This window comes from Suricata suricatta, chromosome 15 (genome assembly GCF_006229205.1).
Source record: "Suricata suricatta isolate VVHF042 chromosome 15, meerkat_22Aug2017_6uvM2_HiC, whole genome shotgun sequence".
Taxonomy (NCBI): domain Eukaryota; kingdom Metazoa; phylum Chordata; class Mammalia; order Carnivora; family Herpestidae; genus Suricata; species Suricata suricatta.
The window spans coordinates 45,337,559-45,358,038 of record NC_043714.1 but is presented as its reverse complement, the minus strand read 5'-3'; the positions used below and the strand labels follow the sequence as shown (position 1 = coordinate 45,358,038).

Genomic DNA, 20,480 nt, shown 5'->3' with positions numbered 1-20,480 from the left:
GTGTAGACGGGAAAGCGCGCTGCAACCTCTTCCCTCCCGCTCTCCCCCCTCCCCCCCCCCCCGGTCTCTCTCCGAGGAACCGCGTTGAACTCGGCGGAGATGGGGGGGTGGAATCCGGCTTTCGGGGGGGGGGCGGGCTGTAATTACCGCCCGGCCCAGGCCCGAGGAATCCATATTAGTCAAAGTTGAATTGAGACAGACAATGCGGATGGGGGATGGTGGAGGTAAAAAGAGAGGGAAGAGAAGAAGCGGGGCGAGGGGCCCCGGGGTAGACTAGGTTCGGCCGGGTCCCTGGGACCTGAGTCCGGTGGGGAGGTCTGGACCTGCCAAGCCTGGAGCTCCTGGGGGAGGAGGAGGCTGATTCCTGGCAGATCGCAGGGGTGGGGGGTGGTGGTGGGAAGCGCCATGATTATTGTTATTATTATTAAATTTGAGCTCCTGCAGTGAGGTTTGCCCGCCCGGGGAGGGGATAAATGCAGGCGGGGGTGGGGAAGTGGATTGGATTCCCTTTGCTCTCCTTCCTAAACGGGTCTGGTTAGCTCCTTCTCCCAGCCCCTATGGTGCGAGCTTTTTTGTTTCCTTTTTTATTCTAATGATAGTGTTTTCCTGAGTTGTAATTTGACAGCTGAAAACCGTGCGTAGAGTCAAAGAAAAACTCTTACGTTTGCAGTTCGCAGTGCTGCTTTCTTAACAAGCTGTAAATTTCTGGGATGGGTTGCTATGGGTGGAGGAGGAATTATAATTTTTTTTTGTCTTTAATAAGAAGGCTATTTTGGCTGTGGATTCCTCCCTTTGCCTCCTCCCGTTCCCTGCCAGTTTGGGATATTAAATTGCAGGGCCGCTTGCTCTCAGGGAACTAAGATAAAGCAGGAAAAGTTCCTTCACTGTTACAAAACCGAGACCCGGAGAAGGTTGAGGGAGGCCTCCATTAAAGAAAGTCTTAGAATTTAGGACTCCGATCTGATGATGGGCTAAATATTTAGGGGCCAGAAAGTGGGGCATTTTAAGCTTCCCTCTTCCTTAATAATATTAGCTGCTTTCTACTTCTATTTCTTTTGAGTATAAAAGGCCTCTGGACCCAAGTTTAGAAGTTAGGTAGATTTTTGCTAAGTGACTGGGTGACATAAGTTGCGTGACGCCCTGTTTGTCAAGCGCTTCCCGGAGGGAGGAAGAGGCCTAACTTGGTGCTAAGGTACTGGCCTTGGTCTCCGAGTATCTAACCACCTCTGGTGCCTCAGACAGCTTCTCCCCGGCAAGCTGGCCGCTCAGTTTGGGGCGCCGGGTTCAGTTTTGTCTAATCTTTGCTGTAGCTATATTGTATTAACAACGTCTATGCAACTTTTAAAATAGTTTCTGAAAACATTAGCCATTTGGACTTGTCACACAGTTCCTTTAAATACCAAACTAAGTTTTGCCATTTATTTTTAACATTTTCTTATGTGGTCCTTACTCTGATTTTATTTCACTAGAGATAGAGATCTTTTTTTAAGATTTGGACATAAGATTTTTTGGTAAATCTTGGAACCGGATTCGTAGTGAGGATAGCTCTACTGTCATTCAGGGAACAGAGTTGATGGTGCTTGTAGTGTAACGTGGCTTGTGACTTCGAGAATTGCACCAGGAAGGAGAGAAGTAGGCCAGGTTTTCTATATTAGTCCCACTTTATATATACCAAGAATCCTGACTCGCTTACTCAGTTGATTATGCATGCCAAAACCTATTTCGCAGTTGTCTTGGGCACTTTGATTCATTTTATGAACATTCCTTTTGCTTCAGCTAGTCTGAGACATTTACAAGTAATGTATCTTTTTTTTTAAGCTCTCTTTTTCCCCTCTTTCATTCTGGTGTAAACAAGTAGTCTTCAGTTTTGATTCTTGTAATATGTCAGTATACAATATTAAGGATATTTAGATCGTCTTGAGTTTTCATTTGATGAAACAGGAGTGGGTTTGATTTAGATTATAAAATGCGTGCCTTGAGGTGGCAGATAATTGGACAAATAGGAAACTGCCTTCGGTGAATTTTGGGGGACCTGTAGTTGTGTCTGGTCGTGGTGAAGAATGATTTGTTGAGATTTGTGAGAGCAGCATTTGAGACAGCCCTGCACTCTTGTTTTGATGCAGCTGACTTAGGAGGGAGCTGTTCTGTGCCTCCCCTCCTGAAGGAAGAATCCTTTGTGCATATTAGTTGTAGAGTAATGGGGATCAGCCTCTTGCTGCATTGCTTGAGAAACATCTGTTTACAAAACAGACTGGCTTTCTGGAGTCTTTTAGCTGGAACCAGGAAGCTCAGGATATTTTCATCGTCAGAGAAAAACTTGATCAAGATTGAGTAAGTTTTGGTAGTGGAAAAGAGTGTGCTACTCTAGCTTGACTTTTATATGAGAAATGTTGTCCATGACAGAAATGACGTGATAAATGATAGTTTTGGATGAAAAACGGTATAAGTAAGTAGATTGTACATGAAGCAGTACAAAAAGCAGTAAGATTGGACAGGCAGTATGATGCTGCAAATAAATTGCTGAGCCAAGGAAAAATGTAAGGGGCCTCAAAACATCAATATTTTTTTCCTCCAAATAAGTTTTCTTTTTAAAATAGCCATATCCTGTTAAAAATCAAATATTTTGTTTCAGTGTAATGGTATGACATATCAAATATCGAAAAGGTACTCATCATAAAAAAAGTTTGTGATTTTTTTCTTTGTCTTTTCAAAATACTAATTCTTTAATAGTCTTTGTATGTTGGGTTAAAGTCTTTGATTATTGCCCTGGGACACCAAATAATGTGGTTGGTGAGTATGGGTGGGGGTGGCTAGGGCGGAGGAGAGGAATTCCAAGAGCCTAGGATGTTGGTTGTGGGCTCCCAGAGTGATTACAAGGTTCCTGGTGCAGAGTGGCTGGCCCTATGCAAATACTCTCTGTGAATTGAAACCATCCCTGCTCAGATACTTTTGTGACTTTTTGATTTTCTCTCTAGTGAATTTTTTGAGTTAGTGCTGTATTCCTGCTTAAATCATTGTTTCAGAGAAATAACAAAAGGATACCAAGAACATGGTTCTGCTGTGGAGACTACGGGAAGCCATGGGCTGGAAATGCCGGATCATTGAGATCTCACTAAGTGCCAAAAAAGTCCCAGAGATGGGTCTTTTCGCTAATGAGTTGAGAAAACAGGCTCAGAGAGTGGCGGAATTTATCCGGGGGTACACAGTGAGCCTACTGACGGATGAGGTCCACATGATGGCTCTTTTTTTTTTTTTTTAAGTCCAGAAATCTTTCCACTTTTCCACATGACACGTAATCTGGGATATTTCTGCCTTCTGAGGTATTGCAATTTTAGAGCAGGTATATGTCCTAGAGTTCCGATTGCCCCTTCCTCTCAAGTCCCCCTTCTACTTATGTCTTTTGTCAGGTGGCTGACCCTCTTAGCTCTTTTCTAGAACTAGCCTCAGAAAGGCCTTTTGAAGGTGATGTGGGTATGCCATGACTTGCCCCTGTCCTGAATTACTCTTCAGGATGTAGGTTCCTTACAATAAGAACCAGTTCTCATTGTGTGTCTCTATGCGGAATTTTCCTGTGAGCTTTGCTTTTTTGGCATTATAATGTGTTGTGCAATCAAACAGTCTTGGTTGAGGTTGTCATATCAAAAGGTTTTTCTTTAAGGAGCTTCCCCTTCAGGGGCTGTAAGGTTGCCAGGTAAGGTAATACAGAGAGGGGTTTGAAATTTGGAATTCTTCAATCTGGGTTTGTTTCAGCCAGGCTACTTAAAATGTGCGGTAGGTGAGTCATTTAAGCACTTACACCTTACTCCCTTGTCTCTCCCTCTGCCGCCAGCCAGTACCTCAGTCTCTAAATCAGGCATAGTACCCATCTCAGGGTTGGTGAGAAACAGCTGAGTTGGTGGGTAGGAAAACAATTATAATGTGGGTTCTGTGGAAAATATGAAGAGATGGTTGTGTGTGTTGTCTGATTTTCACATAGAAAAGCAGGAAAGCAAAGAGATTTCTCTCATGTCCTTAGCATTGAGGCAGAATCCAGCTTCTTAGTCTTAAATCAGTGGTTCTCCACTGGGTGGTGTTTTGCCTCCCCAGGGGTATATCTGGCAGTGTTTGGAGATACTTTTGATTGTCAAGAGCCGGGCCATTGTTACTGGCCTCTAGTGGGTAGAGGCCAGAGATGCTGCTAAACATCGTGTGATGCACAGTGTAGCCCGCACACCAGAGAATTACCCTGCCCAATTACCCCCCAGGCCATTAGTAAGTTGTCCTGATTTTTATTAGGAACTGTTGGGTTTTAAAGACTCAGGGTATCCTTGCCTTCTCAGTAGGAGCCTGAAAATGTGCCAGGGGTTAGTTAGATGGAGCTGAACAAAGATTGTGGTGGGCAGATGTTATAAGTTGAAAGCGGTCTGAAATTTCAGTGTGCTACACCAAAAAACACAAGTATTAGTCTTTGTGGGATAGAGCATCACATCACCAGACCAGAGAGGAAGCTCACTGTTTATTTATTGATTGATTATTGAGATTGTTACCCAGACACAGTAATACTAAAGGACGGTACTGAGAAAGTACAGGCAAGTTTAACTGAAATGCTTAAATGAAGTTGACTAAGGAAAGTAAGATTAAAGACAGGGTATGAGGGGCGCCTGGGTGGCTTAGTCGGTTAAGCATCCAGCTTCGGCTCAGGTCATGATCTCGCGGTTCGTGGGTTCAAGCCCCGCGTCAGGCTCTGTGCTGACAGCTAGCTCAGAGCCTGGAGCCTGTTTCGGATTCTGTGTCTCCCTCTCTCTCTGACCCTCCCCTGCTCACGCTGTCTCTCTCTGTCTCTCAAAAATAATCAGCAGAAAAAAAAAATTAAAAAAAAAAAAAGATGGTATGAAATAGCCAAACAAAAAAATTGAAAATCAAAGCAAACAGTGGCAAACTGATTTTTATAAATCAAGAAATCAGTGACTAAATTGTAGACTTAGAAGTAAGCAGACACTTGTGAAGGAAATTAGTACACCGAAGTGCACCTAGGAATAATGGGGTGGATTCTAAGGTCAGGATTTTCCCCTAGCAGTTAGATTATTTAGGAAATAGACTCTGAAGGAAAGTTGAGTCACTGAACCCTGTGTCAGATTGCACTTCAGTACGGGTCCCTGGCTGGCCAGGTCAGTAGAGCACGCGATTCTTGATCTCAGTAAATTTGAGCCCCATGTTGGGTTATAGAGATGACTTAAAAAAAATAACATCTTAAAAAAATGTACGCTCCAGTAGATGCTGGGGGGGAGGTGTATTGAAGGAAGCAGTTTTATATTGCAGGAGGATGCGCTTACGTCTTTCCCCCAGTTTTATCATACCTACTTCTAATGAAGAAAACTCCAGTCGTGGTCTGTATTCTGTCACTTTGCCACCTGGGCATTTGAGCAAATGGGAACAGCCTTTCCTAGCTCCATGTGATTATGAATTGTTGATATATTATTCTAATTGAGTTTTTAGCTTTTACTCTGAGAATTATTTTTAAGCTTTGTATTATGGAGAATTTCAAGCATGTACAGAAGTAGAGGCAATAGGATGATAAACACATGAGTGTAACAGTTATCATGTCCAGTTAACATATGTAATCTCATCACCTACCAAATCAATGGCTAGTCTAGTTTCAACACTCTCCCCATCAGATAAATTAATCGATATATCTTCAGTATGAATCTCAGAGATGAAGGCTTAAATTTTTTTTAATGTTCATTTATTTTTGAGAGAGAAACAGAGCACAAGCAGGGGAGGAGCAGTGAGGGAGGCAGACACAGCATCTGAAGCAGCAGGCTCCAGGCTCTGAGCTGTCCACACAGAGCCAGACGTGGGGCCTGAATTCAGGAGCTGTTAGATCATGACCTGAGCCGAAGTTGGATGTTTAACTGATTGAGCCAGCCAGGTGTGCCTCAAAGATGAAAACTTTAGGGGCGCCTGGGTGGCTCAGTCGGTTAAGCATCTGGCTTCGGCTCAGGTCAGATCTCACATCTGTGGGTTCGAGCCCCGCATCGGGCTCTGTGCTGACTGCTAGCTCAGAGCCTGGAGCCTGCTTCAGATTCTGTATCTCCCTGTCTCTCTGACCCTCCCCTGCTTGCACTCTCTCTCTCTGTCTCTCAAAAATAAATAAAAAGCATTAAAAAAATAAAAAAAGATGAAAACTTTAAAAACACATACACACCAAAAACAGTTCCTTAATAGTAAAATTCAATCTGTTTAGATTTTTCTATTGGCACATAAGTGCTTCTTTTTATTTTTATTTTTCTCTCTTTTAAGTTTATTTATTTTGAGAGAGCACAAGTTGGGGATGGTCAGAGAGGAGAGACAGAATCCTAAGCAGGCTCTGCAGCATTGGTGCAGAGCTTGATGCGGGGCTTGAACTCACAAACTGTGAGATCGTAACGTGAGCTGAGGTCAAGAGTCCAGTGCTTAACCAACTGTGCCATCCAGGTGCCCCATAAATGCTTGTTTTTCATTGACAGTTTACATGATAAACTAAATGGGTTCTAACATGTTCTAATATTTGAAATTTTAAAAAGATGTTGTATTTATTAAAATTTACTTTATTTTTTATTTAAGTAATTAAACTTGAACTCACAGCCCTGATATCAAGAGTTATATGCTCCATCGACTAAGCCAGCCATGCACCCCCCAAATTTGACGTTTTTAGGAATAAGACAAAATTTGTGTGGATTGCAGCCTTAGAAGGAGGGGTAGCATCACACTGGAAACCTTAAGGTTCCTTGTACTTTGATGCTGTCACTTCATAACCTCCCATGGTAGCATTGCATTAGCAGTCACTTATAATGGTTCTGTAATGAGAGTAAGATGGGATTCTTGAAATAAAGCTTGAGTGATTTTCTACAGGGCAAATTGAGGAATAATAGTCATGTGAGAAGTTTGCAACATTCTTCTAAGTTAATGTATAGAAGTTAGACTATTGGTAAGTTGAACTTGGCTATAAGAAATTATTCTGTAGGGGCGCCTGGGTAGCTCAGTTAAGTGTTCAGCTTCGGCTCAGGTCATAATCTCACGGTTCACGAGTTCAAGCCCCATGTCAGGTTTTCTGCTGACAGTTCAGAGCCTGGGGCCTGCTTTGGATTCTGTGTCTCTCCCTCTTTCTCTGCCCCTCCGCCGTTCATGCTCTGTCTCTCACTGTCTCAAAACTAAATAAACATCAAAAATTAAAAAAATTATTCTCTAATGAGTATATTTTCATATTTCTTGATTGAATCAATGTTGTGGTTATAAGCCTCTTGAAAATGAGAATTATGGTGAGTTCTTAGATTACTGTGTTTTGGGACAGTCTCATTTTTTTCAGGACATTAAATAAGGTGTTAAAATTTAATGTTATTTTAAGGGTAAATAAGTTTGTTTTGCCTGTGTGGCAAAAGTATTTGTTTCTAATGGTATTATTTACCTTACTAAAATGCTTTCAACTTTCCCTTTTATTTTGTAAATCGGCTTTATTGAAGTATACACTGTTTATACATACAGTATAACTCACTCATTTGAAATGTACAGTTTGATGAATTTCAACAAATGTATACAGCTGTGTAACCACCACAACCCAGAAAATGGAACATTACCATCACCCCAAAAAGTTCCCTAGTGCCCCTTTGCATTCTTAGTCCCGTCTTGTTCCCACCCATCAAAACTACTGTTCTATATTCTGACTGTAATTTTGCCTTCTTTAGAATTTTGTAGCAATGGAATCATGTGTGGTGTCTTCTGTTTAGTTCATGTAGCATGTAGTAGTTTTTTTCCTTTGGATTAGTGGTAGTATTTCATTGTTTGGATATGCCCCGGTTTCACAGATCTGTTTTTTTGCTGATGTAAATTTGGTTTGCTTTCAGTTTATGGCTATTCCTTAGTTTTTATTTATTTATTTAAAAAAACGGTTGTAAAAAACACTCTTGCAGAAGCTATGGAAAATATAGAAAATCAGTGTAAAAGTCTAATAGTGCTGCGCCTGGATGGCTTAGTTGGTTAAGCCTCTGACTCTAGATTGTGGCTCATGTGGGATTGGGCTCTGTGCTATCATTAGATGGCTGTCTGCGACCCCTGCTTCGATTCTCTCTCCTCTCTCTGCTCCTCCCCTTGCACATGCATGTGTGCTCTGTCTCTCTCAAAAATAAATTAAAATAAAAAAGACTAGTGGTGCTACCAGTGCTAACATTTTGGTGGCGTTCTCGTCTCTTTTCCTGTACATGGATATTTTTGTTTGTTTTTATAACAGTTGTAATCGTCCAGGGTAAAGATTTTATGTACTTGAAATTCTTTTTTTGACTTTAATGTGTTGCAATATTTTTATATAAGAAAGCTAGTTATTTTAAGAAATCTACATTTTTCTTTTTCTTCTCTTCCTTCCCCTCCCTTCATGGCCAGCATGGAGCCCAACACAGGCTTTGAACTCACGGCCATGAGATCAAGACCTGAACTGAGATCAAGAGTTGGATGTTTAACTGACTGAGCCACCTCGGTGCCCTGAATCTACATTGTTCTTGACAGCAAATTTTTGTGTTAATTAAAGAAATACTTGTAGGGGCACCTGGGTGGCTCAGTCGGTTGAGCGTCCGGCTTCAGCTCAGGTCATGATCTCAAGGTTCGTGGGTTTGAGCCCCGCATTGGGCTCTGTGCTGACAGCTAGCTCAGAGCCTGGAGCCTGTCTTCAGATTCTGTGTCTCCCTCTCTCTCTGACCCTTCCCTGCTCACTCACGATGTCCTCTCTCTCTCTCAAAAATAAATAAAACATTTAAAATTTTTTAAAATAGTTGTAGGGATTCTTTAAAATAAATGCTTGTATATATAAAGCAATGATATTTAAAATTAAAAAAAATATTTATTATTGAGAGACAGATGGAGCATGAGCATTGGGAGGGTCAGAGAGAGAGGGAGACACAGAATCTGAAGCAGGTTCCAAGCTCTGAGCTGTCAGCACAGAGCCGAATGCGGGGCTCTAACTCAAACCGCATGATCATAACCTGAGCTGAAGTCGGAAGCTTAACTGATCGAGCCACCCAAGCGTCCCAATATTTTAGAATCCATTAGTATTGATGGTATTCTAGATTACATTTAGAGCTATTACAGTAGGAGATAAAGTCCAGTGTAGGAAGCACGGTGGATTGAATGAATGGTTAGATTTTTATTTCCTTCCCCATCAGTTCAGCCTCCATTTTTTTTTTTTTTTTTTTTTTTGTGATTCAGAAGAAAATGTTTTGAGCTCTGTCATTTCAAGAAACTGGATCTGCTCCAGCATGAGTCTGCTGTTTCACAGTACAGGTGATAAGGTGTTCCAGATCTTGATGTGAACTCAGATATTAGATCTTCCTCACAGATGAAATTCCAGAGATGGCCTTTGTGTGAGCGGCTCCAAGACCGTCTTACTTTTGGGCATGGTGGAGATTTATCTGAGATTTTTTTGTGACAGCCTGCTAGCTTTGATGTCAGAAGTGGGAGGATGACCAGTGTTTTAAGCCTTAAGAAAAGGTCAAATTTGAGCTTAGGAAGTTAATATGAAGAAAGCAGAGACGGGCGCCTGGGTGGCTCAGTCGGCTAAGCGGCCGGCTTCCGCTCAGGTCATGATCTCGTGGGTTCAAGCCCTGCGTCGGGCTCTGTGCTGACAGCCCAGAGCCTGGAGCCTGCTTCGGATTCGGTGTCTCCCTCTCTCTCTCTCTGCCCTTCTCCTGCTCACACTCCATCTCTGCCTCTCAGAAATAAATAAACATTAAAAAAAATGAAGCAGAGACAATATGGTAGGATTATTTTAATGTCTAAATGATGAAAACAGAGTTCTCTGTGGAAGGCTTTGTGGGGAGAGGTGTTGGGTTTTTGCACCTCAGTGTCTGTTTTCTTAACTTTAGGAATGGCTTTGTTTCTCGTCCAGAAGTCGGAACTAGTCTATTGCACCATATCATCATCTGCACGCAGAAACTCTACTTTGTCTTTAAAGGAAGCATCAAGTGATTGTTCTTAAATTGTATGTGTTGTTTAGTTTATAAACATTTTTTTAGCATGCTTGTGTTTCTAGTGGTGTTTAACGCGACATCTTCATCTCTTGTCAGAAATCCCTTAAGTGATTGTGTTTCTCTTCTTAGCAGGTGTTCTGATTATTGCGTGTAGATGGAGAATAATTGAGGGGCAGTGAGCACTTTGATTCTTGGACAGTGTGCGCTTTCCTTTCCGTGGTTGCTCTTTTGGGCGGGGAGGGGGTGGATGGGGAAGTGTAGGAACTACTTTTTCTTTGCTTCCTCCAGTTGCCAGAAAGGGATGAATCCAAATTACTGCCACATGTTTCTCCTGATTCCTTGTTAGGTTTCTGTCACTCTGAAGGGATGCAGAACCAGGACTGGGTGTCTTCCGTCGGGCAGGTTGGCAGCCCATGGTCTATAGGTCAGAGATGACATGTGGCTGATTTTCTTGGCAAATTGCTGCTCATCTTTCTGGCACCCCAGAGAGCTGGAGGCTACTGAAGAATGCGCACAGCACCTGCATCCAGAGACAGGAGTCTTATGTGGTTAGCATCCAGAATGTTTCTGGTTTCACAAAACTCTTTGAGCAGAGCGGCTAGGGTAGTTTGTTTGTTTTCTTTTCTTCTAGAGAAGACCTCTTAACTCCTCAGAAGACTCTTTGGAAATGTTAAAAGCTTTTTTAATTTCCATGAAGATTTGATCATTTGCTGAATTCTAGGACATTCTTGAGGGGTGATAGCATGTGTTTTTGGGCGTGGTATGTTTAAACCATTTTTGTTTTGGAGAAGGAGTTTTTCTGACAACGTTGAACTTTTATAAGAGTAACGTAACCTAACCAAATTGTAGTAAAAACATTTGTTGCGGCTTTTCTGGTTAAGTAGAGCTTCTCATAGTGTCTAAGTGGACCACCATCATCAGGAGCAGAAAAGCTTAAGGATTACTGTGGAAAAGGCTCTTGTTCACATTCCTGTGTATTAAAATTATAATAACTGATGACAGCAGAGAGTGCATCGCTTGCCAAGCCCTTACTGCCCGCAGCCTTCCTTTCCCCCTTGGACTACTGCTGTTGCTTGAGAATAGGGTATTTACCTGCTCCTCAACACTAGAGTACATTGGTTTTTGGTTTTTCTACAAATGAAATGTTAAAAAGGTTTGAGTATAGTTACATAAATATTAGGTCCTCCCTAGATCTATAAGACACCGAGAGGGTAGCTTCAGAAAAACACAGGTCAGTGCTCCTAGGGTTACAGTCTGGTGCCAGGGGAGTGAGGCTGGTCTGGACCACTAGCAGACTCTGAAAGACTGGTATGAGAGGTGGTCGAAGTTTAGCCTGTGCAAATATTTGCCCTGTGTTGCCAGCACAGAGTTTGAGCAGCGTGGTGTCGGATTGGTCCTCCTCCGTCGGTAAGCGTGTGCGTGCCTCTTCCCTTCAAACATCGTGCTAACCAGAGTAGGTTTCCCTTGATGCATCAGCTGTGATTCACTTGTTGGCCAACCCTTTCTGGAACCTTTGGGATGAGAAGCAGTTGGGACATTTTCTGGCTCGTTGGATAAGTTTGGAGAATAGTGAGGTGATAGATTAGTGGGCCCAGGGAGTGGCATCAGGTGACTGTGCCATGCATTTTTTTTTAAAGCTGTTTACTTTGAAATAATTATAGACTCACAAGTAGTTGCAAAAATAGTGCAGAGGGCCCGTGTCCCCATAACTTGGCTTAACCAAATGCTAACATCTTGATTGTACCAAGTATTTTTGACATCCTTGCAAAGTACTAGAGATTTAAAGAAGCATTTTCCCCATATGCATTTTTGAAAATTGCTTACTTCTCTGCTAGAATAGCATAGATTAGAAGACATAAATTTAGAGAAGACTTGGTATTCTTAGATGATTTTGAATTGATGAGATATATTCAAGGTAGTGATTAAGTTTTTAGCCTTTGACATGATGGTGAGTGGAATTTAAATTGGTAATCACTCACTGGTCAGGGATTTGTTGTTTTTATTTTTGTTTATATCTGACACTAACTGGCAGTGTGTGACCATGAATCAGTGATACAACTTTTTTTTTTTTTTTTTGTAAAGTGAGTAGATTGGGCCAGATTGTGTAGGTTTTCTTCACTCAGTGTATGCTCTTAGGTTTGTAGTAGGGAAAAGGGTTTCTGTATTGTAGAAAGGCTGAGATGGAGAAGGAACTGTGTCTATGGCTGTCTATGATTTCTTTCATTTAAATTTCATTGATGAATGGAAAATGAACAAAGAAAGTGGGAAAATAAGTTTTATTCTTCGACTCAATACAATGACTATTTTGCCAATTAAATTATATACATTGGGATACAAAGATGATGGCCTCTACCCTCATGGGGCATGCATTTTACAGGAGAGGCAAACATGTTATAGAGAATTCAGTGCTACTAGATGGTATAAATGACAGGGAGGAGGGACCTGATGATTAAACCTGATGCTTACAAATGGCTTTGAAGGCAAGGTTGCAGGCTGTGGACCCTGGTTCCTCCTCTTCTGTTCTCTTAAGCCGAATGAATTTTCTTTTAGAGACATGGAAGATACTGTCAGTAACCAGGATTCATCATAGGTGCCTATATTTGATATTGGTAGAGTTTTAGTAGTTCAGTAGTTCAGTAAAGTAGAGTTCTCTTTTGCTGTGTGAGAGCAGTTTCCATATAGGCAGTGGTTTTTTGTTCCTTTGCTTTTTGTTTGTAAAAGATACTGTCCAGGGATCAGACAAGAAGATGTGATTCAGGGGTGTGTGAAAACACCCTTGGTCCTGATACTTTGACTTCCTGTGGTTGACTAGGAGGGAGAGGGGATACTTGAAGAGCTTACGTAGAGAATCTGTGTTCCTTTCTGCTTATTCGTGGTACTCAGGCTGGGATTGACCCTGTGACCACCTTGAAAGCTGCCAGGAGAGCAGTGTCATAGCACAGAGACCCTTAAATGTGAGACTGAGTGTTCTCTGATTCCTTGATTGTTACTGTCTTCATTTCAAATACCCAACTTCAGGGGCACCTGGGTGGCTTAGTCAGTTAAGCGTCTGACTTAGGCTCAGGTCATGATCTTGCTGGTCCCGAGTTTGAGCTTCTGCATTGGGCTCTGTGCTGACAGCCTGGAGCCTGTTTCAGATCAATTCTGCGTTTTTCTCTGCCCCTCCCCCACTCATGCGCACATGGGTGCACGCACGCTCGATCTTTTCTCTCAAAAATAAAATTTAAAAAATAAAATACCCAATTTCATACAGTGCTCTGCCAGTAAATATGCCAAGATTATTTATGGTTATAGATATTCATGGGATAGAACTATTTTAATGGATGTGGAATTTTATATCTGATTTAAGACCCCAAGGTGAGACAGAATAGTCAAAAGGGCCCCTGGCTGGCTGACTAGAGTATCCAACTCTCCATCTTGGGGTCATGAGTTCAAGCCTCACGCTGGGTATAGATTACTTACATATGATTACATATCTGTATTTATTTATTTTTAAATGTTTATTTTTGAGAGCGAGAGAGAGACAGTACCAGTGGGGGAGGAGCAGAGAGAGAGAGAGAGAGAGAGAGAGAGAGAGAGGAAGACACAATCTGAAGCAGGTTCCAGTCTCTGAGCTATTAGCATAGAGCCTGATGCAGGGCTTGAACTAATGAACTGTAAGATCATGACCTGAGCTGGAGTCGGACACTTAACCTATTGAGCCATCCAGGTGCCCCTTGCATATCTGAATTTAGGTGTATCCCAGTTCTGTGACACTGACATTCATTATCATGTATTCAAATTCGTACAGAATTTCAGGGTGTTACTGTGTAACTGAAAGATGTTGTGTACTATAGATGGGTCCTGATGGGACAGTTGTGAGAACTAAAAAGCCACTGGACTCAGTGTTAGGAGGCTTGGTCCTTCTGCTAACCAGTTGTGTAATCTTGGGCAAGTAAGTCATTTCCCTGCAGTGAGGCTTAGTGTGCTCATTGGTAAGATGGGGGGATGTGATGAAAGTCCATTTCAGTTCTGAATCTGTGGGACTCTTTTATGAGCCATAATTGATGTATGTTGCTCAGCTTGGCCACTTTAAGAGTTGATTTTTATTTCCTGCCTCAGACCTGTTCATGTGCCCTTTTGTACTTATTCTAATAGGTATATAAAAGCAGTGGACATTCTTAAACCCTTGCCACCTTGTTGGATTAACTGGAGGGAAGCTCTTAAAAACCAGCCCAACTCTTCTGAATCTTCTTAAAAAATTTTAACCTGCTATGGTTGATGTATTTAACTTGATGTGAATGAATTTCGTGCAGTTATATTATCTTTAAATTATACTTCCTGTATAAACTTAATGGGGAAGTTTGCATGTGTGGCTTATTTGAAATGAGGTATGATAAAGCAAAAGCGCGCTGACAGTGCAGCGCCTCCTGGGGTTGGGAGTGTGAGCTTGCCTTTGATTTCCAGGGAGTCCAGACCCTTCTCTTTAGAAGGCTATTTAGTAGGTCCTTGTACTCTCAGGTGCTCGTCAGTGATTGATGTTGTTTTTTTGGATGTCTATTGTCATTCTGTATATTAGACTCTGATAGTTGATACTACCTTTTTCGCTGAGTAACCTCAGGTCTACTCAACATTGCCTGCTGAGATGTTCAAAACTTCACATCAAGGGGGATTTTAGGATTTTCCTGTTTTACAGCTGAGGAAATGGAGTGTTGGAATGGCCAGGTGATGAGTTAAGTGGCAAAGACTAAATTCCGCATTAACTCGGTTTTATTTCTTTTTTCTTTTTGGCACGTGCATAGGAAGTTACTTGTTTTTCATAAATATTTACTGCTGTATGTAAGAGCAATTAAATGTTAACATATACACACGTAGTTTACACACACATGCCATTAAGACAGCAAACTTGGGGGGGTCTTGTGCTACATGTCAGTTGTCGTCTTGGCTGTGTGGTGGGGGAGCTTAGTCTTTGGGAAGGACAGCCATTACGGGGCAGTGTGAGTGCAGTGAAAGAAGTTTGGGCGTCGTCACCACAGGCACATTGCCTGGGCTTGTGAAGAGGGAAAGCTTGCCAGAAGAAGAAACAGTTAAAGAAGATCAGGATTCTGAATTGGAGGAGATAGGCTGAGAGGCTGATGCTGAGGGCGTGAGGCAGGGCAGGGGGTTGAGGGCTGGAGAAGCTTTGTAGGCAGAAGGAACTACTTATGTGAAGACCCAGACGTGAGAGAGAGCAGTATGTTTGAGGAACTGTAAGAAGTCCAGAATGCCTAGAGCAGAGAGTACATGGGGTTTTCAGTCAGGTGAGTAGTTTTCTTGTAGAAAGGGATACAATGTTAACTGCCTTCAAAAATGAGGTTGGTATTATGAAAAATATATTTGATTGTGCTAGGTCATATGCTGACTGTGACTGGTTAACTTAGCAGGTTAGGGTTAGCAGCTGAACCAGGGCAGTGAAGGGTGTGAATTTTCCATCCCAGTTTAGCCCAGTTGCTTGATTTCATGGCTACAAATAGCATGTTTTACCTCAGTCCAGCCTAGTTTTTGGTTTTGGTATTGTTAATGAGGAGAAACCAGCTTGGATGGATGGTTCAGTTCAGATGCTTCATTGCTGTTGGGAAAACCCTGCAAATTCTACCTATGGGTTAGTAATATCAGTGAGATGAGTAATAATGCATTTTTCTAAGAGGGAAAACAAGTCTGTGATCTTAACCATGTTGAGGACAAAAGTTTCATAAGCCGTGCTGAAAGAAAATGACAGTGCACTTGTCTCTGGGTTATGGGTGAATTACTTTTGATATCTCTGTATGTTTTAGCATTTTATATGCTTCTATAGGAGTAAAAAGTATGTTTTTTAAAGAATAGAAACAGTAAGTCCCTAGTAAAGTGTTTTAGTTAACTGTTCACCTAAAATAAGAACATGGAAACCATTGAATAAAGAATACTTAATTTCATTAAATTTTTTTCTCTAGAACCTCTTATATGAAATATAGTTCTTTGTGTAAAAGTAATTGAAGGGCGATTCTGTACGTAAATTTATTATTTAAAAATTTTATTTTGAGTTTTTATATAGAACAGAGCCCATTAGGATTAGATATTTGGACATAATTTTGATTTGAGCTTATAAAAATTGGTTCACAGTCCTGCCCAAAGGAATGGTGTGTAATGAAAGCCTGTTGGATTTTCGACAAGAATTTATCATTTCTATTTTGTGTTCATAGTTCACCCAGGGAGGAGACAGCTTGTAAAAAACATTGTGGTAAAATTTAAGCATTTATTTTTTCTAGTAAGCAGACAAAATTTTCTTTATTACATAAATTTAAATGAACACTCTGGAGAAAGGACTTAAAAGAATGTGGCCTAAAGTTTTTTTGTTGTTTGTTTCATTCATTCATTCATTCATTCATTCTTAGTCAACAAGTACTTACTGAGGTCTTGTTTTGGGCCAGACTCTTGGGTTACAGAAGTGAACAAAAGAGGCAAAAATTCCTGCCCTTGTAGAGCTTACTGTGTAGTGACAAGCTTTTTGTTTATGATTATGAAACACTTCTTTTGAAACGTGAAGTGTTTAATTTCCCTATTATTTTTTATTAACAACTGCAGTCAGAAAAGAAGGGAGAGCCCACCGAATTAACTGTTCTTTGTAATATCTCTAAGTGGTTTATGAAACATTTTCGTCACTGTGCGGGGCCACTCTCTACCACTTGCTCTTCCCGTCAGTTTGAGCCTGTGAGCGCCATCTGGGAATGCCGAGAGGGGGCCTCTTTGAAGACAGGCCTATTGTGTGTGGTCTGTGCATTCCGGTACTGCTTTTCCTAGACCTCATGAAATCTTACATCTTTTGCAAGATTGCAATTTCACTTTGCACATATTTTGCATCGGATTACATTGTATTGTCAGATAACATCCTATGATCAGCAACAGCTTGACTCCAAAAGATGTGGTAGTGATAGACCCAGGTTCTGCAGCGATGTTTGGAGACCATTTTAATAAGAGAGAAGTGGTTGGTGAAGGTTTTAGCCTTGTCAGTTTTTGTTTCCTTGTGCAGCTTCCTGACTGCAAGGATGAGGAAATGAGAACATTCTATCAGTATCTATTTCCTGGTGTGATTGACAGGAGAGCTGTCCTGTCAGTGTACCATTAGTTACTAGGGAATATGGAAGTATAGGTTTTTGTCGATGTTACATAAAAATTGGTTTTTATTTTGAGCAGCGATTGACTATTCAGTTAAACAGATTTGGAAATAATCTGCTTGAAAGAAGTGTTTAAAGTAGTTCACAGGTGTAGCTAGTATAAAGTTTAGTTTTGTTTTTAACTTAGCACAGTTGAAAGGAAAATGGCAAGAAAGATACCACAGATGAAGCATAAATGAAGCTTCCACTGGAACGAGGACCAAGGAAAATGGTGACGTTTTCTTTGATCATCATTCTGGTTTTTTATTGCTGTGTAATAAGCCATTCCAAATTTAATGGTAGAAAGCAACAATCATTTATTAATACTACTTCTGGAGATTGACAACACTCGGCTGCGTGGTTCTTACTCTAGGATTCTCACGCACTTGCAGTTAAATGGTGGCTGGGGTCCTGGAGGCCCCCCAACAGCCGGGAGCTGGAGCAGAGGAGCTCCCTCAGGCATCTCTACCTCCGGTGGCCTCTCTGTGTGGTCTTTCCAGCATGCAGGCTTCAAGGTTGCTAGACTTCTTAGGTGGCAGCTCAGAGTTTCAAAACCATGTGTCCCTGACCCAAGAGAGCTCCAGGCTGGAATGCCTTTTTATGCCATAGTTTTAGAAGCCACGCAGTCACTTCTGCCTCATATCTTGCTCAAGAAGCAAGTCATAAGGCCTGCATTAAAGGGGCGGTAATTAGACTCCATTTTGAGGAGGAGGGAGTGTCAAAGGACTTCTGGATTTCTTTTTTTTAAGTTTGTTTATTTTGAGAGAGAGGGAGTGCATGCACAAGCATGAGGGTGGGGGGGGGGTGGGCAGTCTCTGCGCTGTCAGCACAGAACCCAATGAGGGGCTCAAATCCACAAAGGGAAATCATGACCAGAGCTGACACCAAGAGTCGGATGGACTCGGATACTTAACTGACTGAGCCACTCAGGCACCCCTTTAGATTTTTTTCAAGCCTCCATGACCATTAAAAAAGATGATAAACTAATAATTATCAGAAGGAGGTTTGGATGCCATGAAAGTTTTAGAGAAGATTGATATATCAACTATTTGAAAATAGAAGCAGTGCAGATTTGACATTTGTGGCACCGGACACAATGCATTTTGTGATAGTAGTAACTATTAATAAACCTAATATTTCCAGACGGAAGAACTGAACGTAACAGTTGAACATTGCGGAGGCCCCCATAGAGCATCCAGGTCCGAATCACAAGGGAAGTGTTCTTTTGACATCACTGGTATTACTCCTACAGCCAGGTGCTTGATTCGGTGCATTATTTAGGAACATTTGGTGTGTTCTGAGACTTAAAGATTGCAGCGTGGGCAAGTAGTTCTTTACTATAACTGTGCTCAGGTGCAGGACGGATTTCCTGTGAAACAGATTTTCTTTGGGTAAGAGCTTCTCAGCTTCATCATCCATTTGATTAGTCAGCTCTGGGACTGAATGTTTTCTATTTGCAGAGACCCATCTGCCCTGAAATGACTAGGTTTTGCTGATGAGTCTATTTTAATAATCATTTGCATGCCTGCTAGGTGCCAGGCATTGTGCTAGCTATGGCTGTGTGGTGGCATTCCAAAGAAGCCTTCCAGCCAGTTCCAAAAGGAGAGTTGCAAACATTTTTGGGGCAGGGTCATTGTGGTTAAAATAAAGGCGCAGCTTAACTGCGTGATTCATAGGAGGGCCATGTCTATTTGCATGTGAAGTTTGTCAGAAGTAGGCCTTTAATATTATTTCATAGCTTTGCCTGTTGTGGTATTTTGGTTATCTCTGGTCAGTTTTAAAGCGATATCAGTCACGTGTCATTTTTCTCGGGGTTTTGCAGTTTTGTCAAATGGAATATATGATGAAATTGCAGCATCTTCTGTGTTAGTGTGAAAAAGAAAGACCCTGTATTTACTTTGTACATTCAGTATCTTCTGTCATTTTATCTGTTTCCAATCAAAGGCAGCCTTACTGTTATCATTTGAAAATGAGAATGTGGGATCAGACAGTTACTAAGGGCCTTCCCAGGTCTAACACTCAAAGTGGAGTGAGGGGGAAGAGACTGGGTAGAAGTTCTGGATAGTAAAGGTGGTAGGAGGTATCCGCTAAGTTAATTTAAGTTGATTGTATTTTAGGCTTTTTGGAAGCTGAGACAAAAAAAGCAATGGCTAAAAAATAACAGTGCTTCTTATGTTATATCGGGGGGAAACTTTTTCTTAATCATGCTCTGAGATAAATTTCTAGTGAATCTTTTTTAAAGTTAGAGATCTTAAACAGCCCTGTGGACAAGGAGTTTTATAATTGACACCGCAGTTTTCTTTATGGGGTGCATCACGAGGATTGCCCATTTTAAACATTATTTTTAGCGGTGTTATTTCTTACCATGTACAAAGCATTATGGCTTCCAGACCTCTCATTTAACACTCCGGCAGCCCCGTGACCGAAACCCGGAGCTGCAGCCGGTGAGGTGCGGTCCCAGGCAGCGTAGCAGGGGTGTGTTAGGTGGGTCTCCAGGCCCAGGCCCTTGGTTATTAAGTGGCATCAACAGGCTCTGCTGCTGAGGCTCATGGGTACTTTTATGTGAAATGAAGTTTTAAACATTCTTAGATGAAAACAAAATACCATAGTAAAGACCTGTGCTCTAGCCTTTGGAAGGAGTGCATTAACATTTATCTTGGGCCTCTGTGAATGCAATGGATTTTTTTTTTTATTGCTTTAAAATTTTGATCTTTTTGCGGAGGGCAGGATCCTCATTGTGTGTCTTTTCTTTCCTCATGCCTGGGGTTTGGTGGAGGAGAGGTGACTGCTGTATGAAGTGACTGTGTTGGGTTGAATGTTTGTCATTCATTTCTGAAGCCAGTATGCGAGGACCTGTTTGTTAAGCTCTTGCTGCACTTCCTGACATGCTAGTGGGTGAGATGGTAGGCTGGGGACGCATTAGACTGACTCACATCGTGACACTTGATTGTTTCTGTCCCTTTGGTGCTGCTTGGGTAAGAAAGGTTGTGAGCAGTTGGTCTCTGGTTTTGTATAGCATTCTAGTGTATTTAGTCTAGTTGCTACCTACGGTGTACTGAATACACAGACATGTGAAAAGTTCAGTCAGAGGTCATTTCCTTAAGGAATTTACCTATATAGTTGGGGAAATAAAATAGAAATGTAAAAATGGAAAAGCAGTAGCAGAGAGAACAGTTCAAAGCAGTAAATGATTAAGCTGCAGCACTGAATAGAATTGATGAGACGTTTTGGAGGAGGCCACAGAGGAAGTGCTTCCTGGGCCATAGTATCTTCATTATACTTATTGTAGATACTTGATGTGTAGCTTTGGCAAGATAGAAGTACATTTGGAGAAGTTGAGAGAACCAGGAGTTTAGTAGAT

General features: G+C 41.5%; 1 protein-coding gene across 1 annotated transcript in view; it reads left to right on the top strand.

Annotated features, from left to right (window-relative positions):
• The window catches only part of UBR5 (ubiquitin protein ligase E3 component n-recognin 5), a 138,427-nt gene that overhangs the window by 2,529 nt on the left and 115,418 nt on the right, over nt 1–20,480 (top strand). The window lies entirely within an intron of this gene.